Here is a 5,417-nt window from a genome sequence, read left to right as displayed (position 1 = left end):
CCAGACTAGAATGTACTATTCCAGCCTAGATATACTAAACTGGCTAAGTCCATGCTAAACACATTGCTGCCACCTGCTGGTGCACATGGAAATTACAGCATAATATATCAAACAGGCCTGGAAAATACATAAACAGGGAAATGCAATGTTAGATTACACAAGATGACAATAAATATACACCTGACAGGTTGTAGCAGGGAAACAGAGTTTAGTAACATACTCTGGGTGTGAGAAATATGGATTAATATTTACTGTCAGCCATGTCCTCGCACCCCCCATTTGCTGACAGACAGCAGAGGTAGGAAAATCTACAGGATTTCCCTGCTTCAAAGCCCCCAGCCCTGATTGCAATTTGATGCACCTCTTGGCATGATTCAGTGTACATGCAAAATAAGTTTACACCCCCCATGTGCTGACAGATTGCAGAGGTAAGGAACTCCACAGGAGGGCCCTGCTTCAAGGAAAAGTTCACACCTCCATGCACCAGTTTGGAGCCAGCTGAATCTTGCAGGAAAACCCCCCAGCAGGGGGTATCTGCTCTTGCCTGGTTCAATGAGATTTCCTAGACATATTGGCACCTACCTCTCATAAGGAATTATGAATCACCTGGCCATCGCAGGCGCAAACCGGATACATATTTGTGTCCCGGTGGCCACGAGGTACGGTCCCATGGTCTTGGTTTACTCGTACCCAGTCGGGGTAGGGAGATACCCATATCTCCCCATAGAAACCACCTACCGGTACCAGGTTTGGGCTCTACTTGTAGCCAGAACCCAGGCAGATCCATTAGTCCCAGAACCATCTCCCTGTGACCCTCTGGTCTGGAGCTATGAACCCTAAGGGGTTTTGTGGGTCATTCACCGTCAGCCCAGAAGAGGGGGAGTTGACCCCTCCCTGAGGCAGGGAGGGGATGGGCCGGCTACAGGTTAAAAGCCTGGTGCCAGCAAGTAGGCGCGGTCTTTCTCTGAAGAGGGGGGGTCACATCCTACACATGTGTTTAGAGGGACCCAGGAAATAGCAGGAGACCACAGCCCCTCGTGTGGACTCCAGCTCAGGACATCACAAGAAACTTTCATCATACCTGGTAACTTACTTTTACACTGCTTAACCCTGTTGTAACCATATCACCTGTAATCTGTAATCTCAGACCACTGTATATATATTGTCTGTGTATAGTGTGTTATATCTAGTGTGCTCTTACAGCGATTAAATCTATAATTTAATCTTGTGCTATCTTGTATCTCGATCACGAATCCCATCCCATCACACTGGGATGTTACACATTCAAACCTAATATCTTTATGCACTAGTATACTTACACCCCTGGAATGTGAAGAGAATACAGCATGAGCCGCATAGCCCACCCACGGCTTAGGCTACTTTCACACTTGCGTTCGGGGATCCGCTTGTGAGTTCCGTTTGAAGGCTCTCACAAGCGGCCCCGAACGGATCCGTACTGCCCCAATGCATTCTGAGTGGATAAGGATCCGCTCAGAATGCATCAGTCTGGCGGCGTTTGGCCTCCGTTCCGCTCAGCAGGCGGACACCCGAACGCAGCTTGCAGCGTTTTGATGTCCGCCTGGCCGTGCAGAGCCATACAGATCCGTCCAGACTTACAATGGAAGTCAATGGGGACGGATCTGTCTGTCCTGGCTCCGCTTTGACACGGATCCGTTTGAAACCATTCACGTTTCTGCGCATGCCCAGTAACTTCCTGTCCCTCCCCATCATCGTCTGCCATTTTGGATTATCGACTTGGTGAGACTGGTAAGTATGAAGTTTTGTCTGTTTGTCTATCTTTCTTTTTTTACTATCTATCTATCTATCTATCTATCTATCTATCTATCTCTAGGGTGGGGGGGGGGGCTGCTGGCACTTGGGAAGGGGTGTGTGTGTCTGGAACAGTGGGAGCCACTGGCACTGGTGGTGTGGGTTGCCTTTATGGGGGGCTTCTGGCACTGGGGGGGAACGTGTGTGGCTGGAACGGGGGGGGGGGGGGTCTGCTGGCACTGCGATGATGTTTGTGGCTGAAACTGTGGTTGCTGCTGGCACTGCGGGGGTGTTTGTGGCTGGAACTGTGCGGTGCTTCTGGCACTGAGGGGGTTATGTGGCTGGAACTGTGCGGTGTTTCTGGCACTGCAGGGGTTTTTGTGCCTGGAACTGTGGGGTCGGCTGGCACTGCGGGGGTGTTTGTGGCTGGAACTGTGCGGTGCTTTTGGCATTGCAGGGGTTTTTGTGGCTGGAACTGTGCGGTGCTTCTGGAACTGCGGGGGTTTTTGTGGCTGGAACTGTGCGGTGCTTCTGGAACTGCAGGGGTGTTTGTGGCTAGAACTGTGGGGGCTGCTGGCATTGGGGGGGCTGAGGGCACTGTGGGAAGGTTGTTTGGAACTGGGGGCCTGATGTCATTGTGGGGGGCTGCTGGCACTATGCGGGGCTGCTGTCTCTGGCGGTGTTTATGGCACTTGGGCGGATTATGGCTCCTGTCGGATACATTTTTTTAATCATTTTATTATTAGGGTCGTTCCAAAAAAAATAAAAAATAAAACCAGAGACATCTGCGGTGGGCAAGCCCAGATCTATATTTTAAAAAGTAAGTATTTACAAAAAAATAAAATGGTGATATATGAGGAAATAGTGCTCTACAAGTTCCTTTAACGTTATCTGCATTTTGTCTGGTATTCTGTTGCGTACAGATGTCATCAAAAAATAAAGTAGACTGGAGAAACCCACCCAGAAGGCGCCGCCGTATCCAGTGGCCGGTAAGTATAAAATCAACACTTGGAGTTTTTACGGTTTGATTCGTTGCATTAATCAGTATGTGCTCTTATTATAGATTTCTTCATCATCTGCGGAGAGCTCTCCGGAAGTGGCCGGCGCTGCCGGGGCCAGCTCACCTGCCACATCACCATCGTCCAGGGGAGGTGGACCAAGCCCGGACCGGGGCTGTCAAGAAGTAAGTATATATATATATATATATATATATATATATAGATATCGTAATTAATTTTTTTAATTTAAGTACAGTCTTCTAAATTTTTTTATTTGTTTTAGCAATCTGCTTTTATTTTTTGGCGGAAACGGAAACACGGAAGCGGAAGTGCGGATCCGCAAATGTGGATGCGGACAGCACATTCCGGCCCCATTGAAAATTAATGGGTCTGCACCCGTTCCACAAAATTGCGGAACGGATGCGGATCCATTTTGCGGACGTGTGAATGGAGCCTTATAATTGTAGATATTGGGTCCTATGGAAGTTCTGCAGATGCTCGCATCTTCAGGGCTTCCAGAATGGGTCGCTGGCAGGGGCGTAACTAGAAGTGACTGGGCCCCACAGCAAATTTTTGGTAAGGGCCCCCCCCAGCGCGCTTCGCACCTCCCTCCTCCTGTATAACCCCACTCCTTTGGCAAGTCACGATCTAGACCAGACCAGGCTGCCACGCCATCCTTTTCCTGCCGGATGCCACGGAAGTCCATCCTTCTCCTCCTCTAATTTTACTAAGATGTAGAGGCTGAGAAGGAGACACTCGGGTCCACAGCTCTAAAGCCAGCCGTACTCACCCTTGTTGGGATCTTTCTCACCGGACCGCAGTCTTCACTGACGTGCTCTTCTCCTCTTCAAATTCTGGCGACGCACTGCTCCAAGCAATGAAATCTAGAGGGTAGAAAGAAATATATTGTAATATACTATACATATGTGGTATCCGCCAGATTCATACTGACCTGGAGAATCAAGATCACAAGTGAAAAAACAAAAACTATAGAACTGTGGTAAAATTTTATTTTTTCCACTTCCCACTACATTTTATGCACAAATGGTTGCGTTGGAAAGTACAACTTGTCCTGCTAAAAACAAGCCCTCATACAACTATGTTAATGGGAAAAAAAAAAAGTTAAGGCTCTGGGAAGGCAGAGAGCTGAAAACGAAAATGCAAAAGGAAAAAAAGCCTCTGGGGTAGAAGGGGTTAAAATAAAACCTTTCAGAAAAATACTTTTTTCTTTGCATCACCATTTTCTGATATCCATAAGTTTTTCATATTTCTGTCTACAGAGCTTTATGAGGGCATTTATGTGGGTGAACTGTAGTTTTTATTGGTACCATTTTTGGGGTGTGTGCAATTTTTTGATCATTGTTAGGGCCCATGCACACAACAGTATGCCCTCCGAGACATACAGTCCGTGAGCGAGCTGCGAGCCATATGTCCCAGTGCAGCAATGATTGTGTGCACAGGAGCGCACAGCATCATAGGTTAATTGCGCGTTGGGCTGCGCGCGAGACTACTGTCCCATAATCATACGTTTTAGTAACCTCCGAAGCTGTGCGCTCCCGTACACACGATCAATGCATCTCAAGGACCGAATATTTCAGAGGGCGTATGGTCGTGTGCATGGGCCCTTATTCAATTTTTTTTGCTTGATGTGTGAAGACTTTTTTTTGTGTTTATTTATCTTTATATAAAATGTCTATAGCTTGCAGTACATGGCAGCCTCCCCTTTCTGCCCGCAGTTCTGCCATGTACTAGTGGTTATTATGGCACATATAAGCGCACACCCTCTGCATATATAAGAGCAATAAAATAAACAGTAGTAGATGGCAGAACAGCAAGCAGGGGGGCACAGGTCAGGGCGGCACAGACAAGGGCCGGGGGGAGGGGGGCACAGACAAGGGCCGGGGGCACAGCCCACAGGCCAGGGAGGTGCAGATAAGGGCCAGGCAGGTGCACACAGGGGCCAGGGGCGCAGACAAAGGCAGGGGGGCACAGATAAGGGCCCAGGGGTTCAGACAGTGGCCAGGGAGGCGCAGACAGTTGCTAGAAATGTATGGGTCCCAGCCAGAGAAAAATGTATGAATGCCCAGAGCAACTTCCCCACAACCCCTCCCTCAGCAGCGGCTTGTAAGACGCCTACACTCACCACACAACGGCGGACGTCCCACTCACTCAGTAGGTATTCCCTCCCTAAACAGTAGTTATTATGCTCTATTATTTCCCCTTCACAGTAGTTGTGCTCCCAGCCTCCCTTATTGCCCCCACACAGTAAGGCTACATTCACACGTCAGTATTTTCCTATATCCCGATTTTCGGTCCGTTTTTTTGCGGATCCGTTGTTCCTGAAAATGTTTCCGTATGTCTTCCGTTTTTTGCGGATCCATTGACTTTGTATTGTACCAGGATCCGAATTTTGCGGAAAAGAATAGGACATGTTTTATATTTAAACGGACATGCGGAACGGAACAACGGAAACGGACAGCACACATTGTGCTGTCCGATTTTTTTACAGGACCCATTGAAAATGAATGGGTCCAGATCTGGTCCTGATCTGTTCCGCAAAAAACGGAACAGATCAGGAAAGAAAAAACGGACGTGTGAATGGACCCTAAAATGTTGTTATTATTATTCCCCAAGGCCCATTCCATTAGT

Source organism: Bufo gargarizans, chromosome 9 (assembly GCF_014858855.1).
Source record: "Bufo gargarizans isolate SCDJY-AF-19 chromosome 9, ASM1485885v1, whole genome shotgun sequence".
Lineage (NCBI taxonomy): Eukaryota > Metazoa > Chordata > Amphibia > Anura > Bufonidae > Bufo > Bufo gargarizans.
Note: the sequence above shows the minus strand (reverse complement) of the source record.